Below are 13,641 nucleotides of genomic sequence, written 5' to 3' on the forward strand. Positions count from 1 at the left end.
CCAAATAGGAACACTGGACTGAGCTCTTAAGATCCAATTGAGGAGCAGAAGGAGGGAGAACATGAGCAAGGAAGTCAGGACCACGAGGGGTGCACCCACCCACTGTGACAGTGGAACTGATCTATTGGGAGCTCACCAAGGCCAGCAGGACTGGGACTGAATAAGCATGGGATGAAACCGAACTTTCTGAACATGGCGAACAATGAAGGCTGATGAGAAACCAAGGACAATGGCACTAGGTTTCAATCCTAATACATGAACTGGCTTTGTGGGAGCCTAGCCTGTTTGGATGCTCACCCTCTTGGACCTGGATAGAAGTGGGAGGACCTTGGTCTTCCTGCAGGGCAGGGAATCTGGACTGTTTTTCATTCTCGAGAGGGAGGGGGAATGGAGTGGGGGGGAGGGGGAGAGGGGTAGGGGAGTGGGGGGGGACAATGTGTGGGAGGAGGAGGAGGGAAATGGGAAATGGGGAGGAGGCGGAAATTTTTTTTTCAACAACTAAAAAAAAATAAAAAAAACAAAAGAGAAAACTCAAATGGCTGAGAAACACTTAAAGAAATGTTCAACACCCTTATTCATCAGGGAAATCCAAATCAAACTTTCTTCGCTATTTCATTTTATATCACAATGGACAAGATCAATAAAACAAAAGACAAATCATGCTGACTAGGAAGTGGTGTAAGAGGTACACTCATTTGTGGCTGGTGGGACTGAAAACTTGTATAGCCACTGCAGAAATCAGGATTGCAATTCCTCAGAAAGATGGGAATCAAACTATCCCATGATCAAACTATACCACTCTTAAGCATACACCCAAAGGATGCTTCATCCTACCCCAAAGATGCTTACCCAATCATATTTGTTGCTGCTCTATTCATTATAGGCAGAAATCAGAAATATCCTAAATGTCTGTCAGTGGGTGAATGGATAAAGAAAATGAGATACATTTATATAATAGAATATAACTCGGCCATTAAAATAATGAACTTTGCAGGTTAATGGATGAAACTAAAAAAAAAAAAATAATAATGCTGGGTGAGGTAACTCAGGCCCAGAAAGACAAAATGTGGTATGTGTTCACTTGTATGTGAATGTTGGCTGTTAAGTAATTAATAACCATACTACAATCCATATAATCACAGAGGTTTATGTGGAGTAAGGATCTAATGCGGAGAGTGAATCTCCCTAGGAAAAGGATATAGAATGGATAGTTAGGGACAAACAGGGCAGGAGGACTGGAATGGGAGGATCAAGCTTTGAGTGAGGAAAAACGAGGAACTCCAGGGAGGGGAAATAGGGAAGGACAGCTAAAACTAGAGGGACATTTTACAGTAGAAGCGTCCTTTAATATCGATATATGAAGGTCATCTAAATGAAATCTCATGTAGTGGGGGAGATAAAGCCTTAATTGGATATCTCATCACCAAACGAAGCTTCCAGTACCAGGAATGGGAACATACACATTCATTTTCTGTGACTAACTGCTTCAGGCTTCTGTAAGGGTCTGTCCTGTCCCTTTAAGAGACAAGTCCTACCCACTCCCTCCCCTCCCCCATCCACTGAACCAAGGGGGATCTTCCTTCTGCTTCAAGTCTGAGCTCTCTCCTTCTTTTCCATCTCTCTCCCAAAGAGGTAGCTTCCCCTCTCCTCTCCCCACTCTGTTTCTCTCTCTCTCTCTCTCTCTCTCTCTCTCTCTCTCTCTCTCTCTCTCTCTCTCTCTCCTTTTCCCCTTTTCCCCTTACCCCCTTACCCCTTTCCCTTTTCCCTCCATAACCCACTAAATAAATACTCACTTTCTCAGCAAGTCTTGCCTATCTGCCTCTTTGCCTCTCACCTGTCACAACTCCTCATGGGGGGAAGCGACAGACCCTGAGGTCTCTCACCAGCTGCTCTTCCCTGCCTGGAATCCACTGCCCCTTATGGCCCATGGGCCCCTTGGGGAACAACGCTGTTTTATTTTTACCATTACTAAGAGAGTGAATTCCTGTCTCATCCCATTTTATAGCCCTATCTAGTGCTCGGATTATTGGGGTTCAAGCAGAGAGATCAGATAAACAAAGCAGCCAACCACTAGAGAGCTCTTACCTCTATGAAATCTTCAGACTGAAAAGAGAGCAAGTTCTTGAATATTCCTAGCACAAACTCTCTGCCGACACAAAAATCCCAATCAAGCCAAATCACAACAAGCCAAATTAAAGGATATTCAGGTTTAATGGGATTCCTGAGTTCTTGGGTGGGGACGACATGGGGACCATGAAGGAACTTTACAGGGGAGCAGTTTAAATAGACTGGGGGCATGGTCAAGATTTTGGCGGGCTGTCTTGACCCTCCTCTGGGGAGGGGTCAAGGATTGACGGGAACAGGGACGGGGGGGGGGGGCTCTAAAGTTAGAGGCTAGAGACTAGGACTTACATCATGCATCACCACTGCCCAGCCTCTGTGACTAACTAGTGTGGCTGCTGGGATTAAAGGTGTGTGCCACACTGCCTGGCCTGTATGGCTGACTAGTGTGGCTAGTTTTGCACTCTGACCTTCAGGCAAGCTTTATTGTCAGATCATAAATAAGATATCACTATACACAGGAAACCTCAGAGCCCGCCCCCACAGTAACACACTTCCTCCAACTAGGCCACACCTCCTAAAAGTGCCACTCCCTATGAGATTCTGTGGGCCAATTACATTCAAGCCATCACATACAGAGAGTGCGAGACCCCAGAACACTCAACCCTAAAAGGGATATTTCTATCAAATCCTTCCCCTCAGGGCTCAAGAACACTGAGGAAGAGAAGGGGAGTAAGAGGGAATTAAGGACACCAGGAAATCAAGGCCTTCTTGACGCAATAGCACTGAAACATGTATGACCACACAGGGCCTGCATGGGTCTGCGCCAGATGGGGTCCTCGAGCTGAAAGAAGCGGATGCATGCTCCAGTCCCTAACCCAGCAGCAATCTCCAACTGACAGCCACTTGCAAATAAATACTTAGTTTCATCAAGAGAGTCTCACTGGGGAAACAAACCACTGACTCTTAAAGGTAGACCTACCATACAGGTCCTTTGGGTATGTATTATGGCTTCCAGTTTTGGGTGCTTAGGAGAATCCCGAGAGTGTGAGAGTCTCACATTCCTTATACTTTTTCTTTGGCTCTTTTTCTTGTTTGGTTGTTTTGTCCTATTCATATTTGGTTTTATTTTATTCTTATTCCTTAGAAGTCCATTTATTTTCTAACAAAAGACAAGAAAGGGTATTGATTCAGAGAGGAAGGGAGAGGGAGGAACTGGAAGCCATCATCAGAATAGGTTGTATACAAAAATCTATTTTTGATAAAAGAAAAAATTTAAAGATAACATAAAATTATAGGACAAAACAAAATAATATACACAACTTAAAAAAAGAAACTTGCAGAGAAATGGGTGGACTGGAAAATATTATACTGTATGAGATAACTCACCCAGAAAGGCAGATGCCACATGCTTTCCCTTGCGTATTGAGTTGCTCTGAATTTTCAGAATTGAATATATAACTGCATAAGAGCAGAAGCCAGGAAATCAAAGAAGAACCATGGGAGTAGGAGAGAAGAGAGTGGGCTAGAGACGGGGAGTAGGACTCGGGTATCATAAAGGGGGAAATCAAATAGGCAGGGGATTTTACCTGGTGGGGGAGGGTAATTCAGAAGATGTTCAAAAAAGACATAAGAAACATATTACTTTAAAAACTTGAGCCGGGCGGTGGTGGCACACGCCTTTAATCCCAGCACTTGGGAGGCAGAGGCAGGCGGATCTCTGTGAGTTCAAGGCCAGCCTGGTCTACAAGAGCTAGTTCTGGGATGGACACCAAAACCACAGAGAAACTCTGTCTCGAAAAACCAAAAATAAAAAATAAAAAAAAAATAAAAACTTGCTTAAACATGCACACACACTCTCTCTCTCTCTCACACACACGTATGTGTAAAACAACAATGATTAAAGAAGAGGTTATGGAGGGACACAGGAGGAGGTGGAAGGGGAGAGAGGAAGGGGGAAATTACGGAAATATAGTACTTGTGTATATGTTTCACCAAAGGATAAAAAAATTAAATTAAAATACAAGTTAGAGTCAGTGAAGTACGGTATTATGTTGTTTCCTATACACCATGTTAAGAACCAATAATTCTGATTAAAGGAGTAAGTCACCATGTTTTGACGCGACTGGGCCTTCAGGCCTAATATTGAATAGCCTCTGAGTGCACTTAGAACCCCTTAGCTGCACTAGTTTTCCTTGCTGGCTACTTATGGTAACAGATTTACATTGCGGGGAGGTGGGAGGTGGAGGTGACATTTAGACAATTTATTTCAATGACACTTTGATTCTAAAGTGGCAAAGCCAAGACCTGACTTTAATATTTCTGATATGAAATTCCATCCTGCCGCCTGCTGTGTGATACCAGCATCCACACAAACACATACATGAGGATTAACAAATATTATTAACAATCCTTAGAATGTGCTGTGTAATAAGACACACAGGAAGTGATAAAAACACTTTCCCTACCCTATCCCTTGCAGGTGTGTAAAATACTTCTTCCCCAAGTTTGAGTATTAACAACAATCCTTGGGCACTGATCTGAAGGTCAAGGGTCAATATGCCTTGCAGCTTGGCATAGATCACTCAAGCGAGCATTTTGCTTTTAAGTTTTCTGGGAAATTATTTATCTATAAAATGACCATAGTACTTGTTGTGTTGTCTTTGAGGACTCATGACAGGTAAGTCCGTGCATTCTTTCTCTCTTTTTTTGTCCCAACAATCAGAACACTGCATCTTGGGCAATCATTCCATAGGAAATTAAAGTTACTTCCTTTACATGTTTATGGCTCATAGTACAAAAGAAAAGAATAGATGAATTATGCATTTGTTCTATGTTTTATCAAATGCAAAAGATTGTATTATTGAGCTTCTGCCCTAGGAAGCCCTGCTTGGGTAATTATTTTTGCTTTTAAAAATAAGAAACTACAGTCATCTCTTAGTATTTTTGGGGAATTTGTTCCACCTTCATGAATATCAAAACCCGAGGGTATCTGAGTACATTGGATAAATGGATGATGTTTGCATAACCTGTAAACCTTTCTGTGAGCCTCAGAACAATATACGACTCAAACATGAGATATGTTCATTTGTTTTTTTTTTTTAAAAAAAAACTTCATTATTTAGGGAATGATGACAGAGGAAAGGGTGTGCAAATACAATTTAGTTTTAAAATTTTAAATCCAGGGTTTGTTGACTGAGGATAGAAAGTGCCAACTGAAATTGTTGAAGAACCGTGAGCTTACATTCAAATTAGGAGTCCAGTAGCAAAATGTTTGTAATGTTGCCAAAGTTGCTTGTAAACTTTATGTCATACAGGTAAGGAGTGTGTGAGTTTCTCATAACATAAAGCTAAGTAGCTGTATATGTGTGTATGTGCATGTGTGTGTCTAAGTGAGTGTGTGTGTGTGTGTGTGTGTGTGTGTGTGTGTGTGTGTGTGTAGATATTGTCTTACCTTGCCAGAAAACCCCAGGGATCTTCCTGCCTCTCCCTTTCCAGTGATGAAATTAAAATATTCACACCACACCCCTGGACATTTTAGACAGCTTCTGGGATTGAGAAAGGTACTTTTCCAACCGAGGTGTCCCACCAGCTCCCAAAGCAGCTTTTATTGTTAGGAAGTGGGTTTGAGACTTTCATTTGAATACACCTAACATGTGGAGAGGGTATTCAGTGTTATTTAGCAATTTAGTCCAGGTGTTTGGAAACAGAAGGGGACCTCTGACATTTCCAGAGCTTATGAGACCCCAGGCCTAGACTTTCCTGACAGACTGTCTCAATAGATTGTGAACCATTGTCTAGGCAAATGGGTTGCATTGGATAAGAATATATATTTGAATACATCTACGAAACAACTCCCACACCTAAGGCTCAGGAAACCCTGTGGAAAAGGGGACAGAAAAACTGAAAAAGTCAGAGGATTGGGGGTTTTGCTATGAGACTGTCTCTCAGAAACATCGAAGGCTATACTTATAAAGTCTCACCAACACGGCTGCCTAAACATGAACTAAATAAGGACAACACCAATAGACACAGCCAAGTGCACTGGAGTTTAGAGAGCCCAAGAGGCCCCTGACCCTACACAAAGAAGTGTAGGCAACTAAGGAATGCTGAGTGTGAGAAACAGACTTCCCCTAGGAAGAGCTCGCCAGTTAGCTATCCAGTACCAAATATCAAATGGTCATCACTGGAATCATACACACCAGTGACATTATACAGTCCGAGTAGGTTCTATTTAGAAACAAACACATACACAAATATGCATCTAACAACAATGAATAAAAAACAAGGCCATGAATTTGAAAGAGAGCAAGGAGGGGTAGATGGAAAGATTTGGATAAAGGAAAGGGGAAGTTAATGTAATTACATCGTATGTAATCCCAACAACAAAAGGAAGAAAAAAGAATACACATCTGCACTTTGTGCCATCAGTCCAAGCATTGATGTCTAACACCATCATCTCCGCCCTACCCATAAAATCCTGCTTGTATTTGCATTCAGTCTTTCTACCCAATTAATCTTCAAGTGTTACTGTTTCTGCTTGATTGCTAGCTCATACCCATACTTCCAGTTAGGACTATGGCCCACCTAGATGATGATGCCAGCCTCTACGTGAGTTACCTGATCCTTTCTGCCTTTGGTCCTGCTGCTTGGTAAGTGAAAGGTCTAATCATATCACTCTCTGACTTAATCTCTTCAATGGCTTCCTGTAGCTCTTCAGATAAAGCCCCAAGTCCATTGTACAGCTAGCAGGCCCTGCAGGAGGGGGCCTTGTTAATTGTCTGAGCCCCCAGGTCCCTCTCCTCCATTTCTCTGCTTCAGTCAAGTAAAACTAATTTCAACAATTCCCGTGCCTCACTTTCAGACTCCCATGCATGTGGAAAACACCCTCCCTTTTCAAATCCATAGCTAGGGTTTGCCTCCCCATGAAGGCTTGCTCTCCTCCCAGGCTTGTTTCGTGTCTCCTGCTCCAGGACTGCTTTCTTCTTTCGGATTATCCTATCCATTCATCAATTTCCTGAGCACGGGAACAGTCTCTGATCCTCTGCTGTACACCTGCTGAACACTAGTCTGCACATCTACTAGGTCAGTGATTGTCCTTTGGGCTGTCTCCGGGTTTTCGTTATCATGAACAGCAGCGCTGTGCATATCCGTGTGCCTACCTCCTACACATATGCAAGATTTTTGCTGAAAATGTTGGGTCATAGAATAAATGAATCATTAACTGGCAGATGTTGATTTTCAATCCAGTGAACTAAAACCTATTTTTACTCCCATCAGGTACATACAAGAAATCCTATGGATCCACATCCTTAGCAGTACTTGGAGTGGTCAGACTTTTCCTTCGAGCCATGCCAACGCCCACAAAAGAGTGCCTAATGTGATCTTGAATGGAATTTCTCTAATTGTGAATAATACTGCACATTTCTTCATGAATTTATTATCTATGTTTATCTCTACACATTTTAACAGTTCTAATTTCTGTCCTTTTTTTCTCTGCTCATTTGTCCTATTCTTACTGGTTTCTAGGAATTGAAATTCATACTATTGTGTGATCACTGAAGACTGTGTGTCAGCTTTTTTGCTGCCGCTAGTACCTTGCCTCTCTGATAGGACCAGAGTGTCCTAGCCAGAGTACAGCACACAAATGTCATTATGTGCGTTTATCTGCCCTTCATAGTGGCTGCTCTTTCTGTATCGATTTTCTCACTTGGAAGTAGTTTAAATTTTTTTTTTGGTAGTGTTTTTTTTGAGGAAGGGTTTCTCTGTGTAACATCCTTGGCTGTCATGGAACTCAATATGTAGACCAGGTTGGCCTCTAACTCACAGAGATTCTGCTGCCTCTGCCCCCCGAATGCTGGGATGGGACTTACGGTATGCACCACCACACCCAGCTTGGGAATGGTTTACTTTTTAGGATGGTAATATGAGGTTTGCTTTCAAACTATAATTGAGTGAAAATGAGATTTTAAAATGGAAAATAACCTAAAATATTATTTATGAATGTAATAAAATTTATTTATTTATTTTTGGTTTTTCGAGACAGGGTTTCTCTGTGGCTTTGGAGCCTGTCCTGGAACTAGCTCTGTAGACCAGGCTGGTCTCGAACTCACAGAGATCTGCCTGCCTCTGCCTCCCGAGTGCTGGGATTAAAGGCGTGTGCCACCATCGCCCGGCTTGTAATAAAATTTATATTAAACTCCACATCATGCAAGACACTGAACTATATTGAAGTAGACTCCTAGGAAATGAAACTACTCGATTTCAGGGCTCAAAAAGTCAACAGCTGCTTCTCCACTAGGACACACTGCTGTGCCCACTGTCTTACCATGCACATCAGGGGATTTTACCAGAATTTCCTAGAATATACTCAAGTGCTTGGTGGGGAAAAAAAGCAAGCTAATAAGAACACTCATTGATCAAATTGTTCACACAGATGGCTTATTTTTGAAAGAGGACAGATGTGTTATATAAGTTAAAACTATGATTGACCTGAGTTGATTCTGTCGCTAAGGAACTCTTACTGGCAAGATAGGACCTATGGGAAGGCTTGACTGTTCTCTCCCACTCTCTAAATCGAGGTTTTTTAGAACCTTGATAGTTTTTGTTTTGTTTTGCTTTCCTTTGTTTTTCCTTTCACTGATTCATTTTTTTTATTTCACTATTATTTTTATGTGTGTATGTGTGTATACACACACATGCATGCACAAGTGAGGGCACCCTAAACCACCACACAAACCCCTTATGGACTCGTCTTAAAGAACTTTTGCACATTGCCTTAGTTACTTTTCTCATAACTGGGACCAAAATACTTGTCAAAAGCCTCTTCTGGAAGAGAGGATGGATATTGGCTCACAGTGTCTGGAGATGGTCTCCTGTGGCAGGGAAGTAACAACAACATTAGCTTGAGGCAGCTAGTGAGATGTCATCTCCAGTGAGGAGCAGAGATGGATAGGGATTAGTGTTTTCCTCTCTATTCAGTCTGGGGCACTGCCCCCTGGGATGGCACTGTCCACATTAGGGATGGTTTACTTAATCTCAATAAACACTTACAGATGATCTCAAAGATTTGCTTCCATCGTGTTACTAAGGCCCATCAAGTTGATTATCAAGCACACACATTATTGTAGAATTTAATATTGATGCTAAAGAAAAGTAAAATTTAATTATGGCTGCATAGAGACAGCTACTCCTGACCTTGAGGTCCTAAGAAACCCACCCTCTCTCTCACCACTGTTTAGTAAAAAGCAGGACTCATGAGCATAGCCATTTTGATGTAAAATTATAAGTCTGCTCTTCATGTAAACTGTGGGACCCTCAACCTCTCTGAGACTCCTCATGTGACTATTATCCATTCTACCAGAACTTCCATCTTACTCCTAGGAGGGCCAAGGAAAGACTTAAGAAGCAAAATAACTTGTATGTGGAGGTGAAGTGAAGATGCCTCTTTTGTACCTCATTTGGTCATGTTTTCCACTGTAAAAGTTTAATGGTGAACTTTAATATTTTTTTTGAGGCAGGGCTTCTTTGTAGCTTTGGAGCCTATCTTGGAACTAGTTAGTTCTTGTTGACCAGGCTGGCTTCGAACTCACAGAGCTCTACCTGACTCTGCCTCCCAAGCGTGCGATTAAAAGTGTGCGCCACCACTGCCCAGCGAACTTTAACTTTTTAAATTACTGTGTTCTGTAATCCAGAAGACAACAGCATTGCATCTGTGCAGGGTAAGGAAAAGTGTCCCACACACCCTGTCTATGTGCCCATGGTTAGTGACAGAACTACAGCAACTCTACTCTCGCTGTCTGCACCAATCCCCACCTCCCTGTCTGCACCAATCCCCACCTCCCTGTCTGCACCAATCCCCACCTCCCTGTCTGCACCAATCCCCACCTCCCTGTCTGCACCAATCCCCACCTCCCTGTCTGCACCAATCCCCACCTCCCTGTCTGCACCAATCCCATCTCCCTGTCTGCATCAATCCCCATCTCCCTGTCTGCATCAATCCCATCTCCCTGTCTGCACCAATCCCCACCTCCCTGTTTGCACCAATCCCATCTCCCTGTCTGCACCAATCCCAACTCCCTGTCTGCACCAATCCCATCTCCCTGTCTGCACCAATCCCATCTCCCTGTCTGCACCAATCCCCACCTCCCTGTCTGCATCAATCCCATCTCCCTGTCTGCATCAATCCCCACCTCCCTGTCTGCACCAATCCCATCTCCCTGTCTGCACCAATCCCCACCTCCCTGTCTGCACCAATCCCATCTCCCTGTCTGCACCAATCCCATCTCCCTGTCTGCATCAATCCCCATCTCTTTTCATTTGTTTCACTCAGAAATATTTTAGTGATCACCAGATGTCATGCACTCTCTGGACCCTGGAATAACAGACAGGAAACTGAAATAACAAACAGGCAAGCAAACTGCTGATTTATGGAGCTTCTTCTCTCTCATGTTACAGAATTGCTTTGTGAACTCAGGTTATAAGTGTTCTGTAGAACACTTGTTTAGATGTGCAGCACCCTAGGTCTAATCGCTAGCATCAGAAACAAATAACATGTTTTAAAAGATACTCTTCTGATGTGGGGTCTGTCCTTCTCCTTAACCTTATAGCTTTAATTATGTAACTATGACTATCCAAATTATTTGTACTGGCTGGTTTTGTGTGTCAACTTGACACAAGCTAGTCATCAGAAAGGGAGGAGCCTCAGTTGAGGAAATGCTTCCATGAGATCCAGCTGTAAGGCATTTTCTCAATTACTGATTGATGGGGAGGGTCCAGACCATTGTGGGTGGTACCATCCCCGGGCTGGTGGTCCTGGGTTCCATAAGAAAGCAGATTGAGAAAGCCAGGTGAAGCAAGCCAGTAAACAACACACCTCCATGGCCTCTACATAAGCTCTTGCCTCCAGGATACTGCCCTGTTTGAGTTCCTGTCCTGATTTCCTTCAATGATGGATTACAATGTGGAAGTGCAAGCCAAATAAACCCTTTCCTCCCCAACTTGCATTTTGTTAATAGTGTTTTGTTGCAGCAATAGAAATCGTCACTAAGACATTACTTGTGAGCTTACAATAGCACCATATGTATTCTTGTAAGCTATTTTATCACTTAATGATGTTATACAGGAAATACTAGTCTATTTTTAGTCTTTGAGGTTTTCTATTGTGTGCCAGTGTCACAGTTTATCCATCTTTTTGCTGCTGAATGTTTCACTGTTTTTGAAATTTTTACTATTGCAAACAATGCTTCTATAATATGTATTACACAAATATATTCAGCTTATTATATGTGCATTTTACCTTTGGACTTATCTCAGCATTTATTTCACGCAAAATTTCTGACATGACACACAAATATGGAGGGCACATGTGTGTGGAAGGAAGCTGAGTCTTAAGGTAGGTATCTGCCTATTTTGGTGGCTGCTGGTGGAGGATCATCAGGAGTGGTTATGACCTCTGCGCTCCCCCCACAGAAGGTTTGCATATCTGTTCTGTCCCTGTGAACCGTGTTCACTCTACTGCCACCTTCCATCTGTCTGATAAGTAAATATAGTGAGGATTGGGCAGAGTGTGCTGGTTGTTTGATGGCTTCTCTCGTGATACACAGATTCTGCCTTCTTTGTTAATTACTGCATATTACGCACATATTTTCTGCTGATTGGATATATATACAAGTTTATATATAAAATAGTATGCATGTCTATATCTCTAAACATACAAAAGACCACAGAGAAACTGCTAAGTAAATACGACAATAAAATGTGCTTATCTCATTCCCAACCTCAGAGGTAAAAGAATTCACTTAAATCACATTATTTTAGGTCTTAAATAGGTTAACAGACAGCAGAAGTTCCTTTTCCTTCAGTGTCAGGTTTCTTTGTGTGTGTATCTCACAACTTTAATAGAATATTCTAACTATTCTGTACATATTGAAAATATTGTACTCAGTTATAAATGTGTTATCAGTTAAGGCTAAGCACGCTCTACACGGCTAGTCATTGTGGACACGGCTGTCCCCACTGCCCAAACCCACAACCACACACTTTGGAACTCCACACAAACCAACCACCAACTAGTCACTAAGCCCAGGGGTGGCCCTGGTGTGCACAGGCCAAGCTGAAGCTGTGCTCAGCAAGCCCTAGTGAGGAAGTGGTAGGTTTTACTGTGGAATCAATCTGGATTTCAACAACTTTCTCTGTAGCTATAGAGATAATCACATGCGTTTTCTTTTCCTAATATGCTTAGTTGCATTGGGTGATTTCTCTTTGCAACTCTGTAAACTGATAAAATACATATAACACAAAATTTGCTGTGTCATTTTGGTATAGAACTTGGTGATGCTAAAAACATTGACTTCCAATCATCTTTATAATTCTTTCATCTTATAAAATCAAAAGTCTACCCATAAAGCAATAACCTCTCATTCTTCCATGCCTGACAACCCCGCTATTCTGCTTTCTACTCCTGGAACTTGATTATTTGATGTGTCTCAGATGAGCAAAGTCATATAGTGTTTGTCTTTTTGAGATGGGCATATTACTCTTAGCACAGTGCCCCAAATGTTCATCCATATAGTGGAATAATACAGAATTTCGCATTTGTACTTATAGGTAGGTAATAATAGTACCCAACTGCATAGGTTCAACATATTTTTTTTATTCATGAACTTATCATTGGATCTTTGTGACTTCCACGTTCTATTATGAGAACTGATGCTGTGATTTGCCTCTCACAGTCCCAAAGTGGAGCTGCTGCATCAGGTGGGAATTTTGTTTTTAAATTTTGAGAAACCGCCTTGTCATTTTCTGCAGCAGGTACAATCATATTTTTAATATAATCCCACCAGCAAGGATTCAATTTTATTCATGTTCTTGCTACACTGGCTTTTTCTTCCTACTTTGTTTTAGACTTTTTGCATCAGCTATCCTAATAATTATAATGTGGGATTTGTGATTCAGATTTGTCATTTCCTAATGATTCATAATATTGAATATCGTTCATGTTCATCTGGGCTCTCTGTGCCTCCTCACTGAGGTGGGCAAATGTCTAGTTGAGTCCTTTGCCCATTTTTACAGCTGGTTGTTAGTGTGTAGTGGTGCATGCCACAGCCATGGAGTGCATGTGAGGTCAGGTGACAACTTACAGGAGTTGGTTCTCCCCCTTATCATGTAGACTGAGGACCGAACATCACACGTGGCAGCCTTTCCAGCTCTTATTTGCCCAGCTTTGAATAAGCATTTTGTCGTTGCTGCTTCATTTTAGAAGTACTTATTTGGGACATTAATCTCTTCTCAGACACATGATATTAAAATTATAAAAATCTTTCCTCACATTCTATGGGTGACACATTTTATTCAGTGGATAGTACCTTTGACATGCATTTTTAAAAAAAATTATATAGTCCAACTTCTCTAATTTTTCTGGCATTGCTTATATATTTTGTACCATATCTAAAAATGGTTACCAAATCCAGCCACATGAGGCTTTTGTTTTCTGTTTTTCTTCTAAGCGTTGCACTGGTTTTCTGCTCCATTCTCAGTTCATTTTGCATAACAAATTTCATATGGACAACCAGTCTTCCT

General features: G+C 41.9%; 1 long non-coding RNA gene across 3 annotated transcripts in view; it reads right to left on the bottom strand.

Moving 5' to 3' along the window:
* Positions 1-13,641, bottom strand: part of LOC142856241 (uncharacterized) — a 326,516-nt gene that overhangs the window by 215,924 nt on the left and 96,951 nt on the right. The window lies entirely within an intron of this gene.

The sequence above is a fragment of the Microtus pennsylvanicus genome, chromosome 8, assembly GCF_037038515.1.
Source record: "Microtus pennsylvanicus isolate mMicPen1 chromosome 8, mMicPen1.hap1, whole genome shotgun sequence".
Classification (NCBI taxonomy): domain Eukaryota; kingdom Metazoa; phylum Chordata; class Mammalia; order Rodentia; family Cricetidae; genus Microtus; species Microtus pennsylvanicus.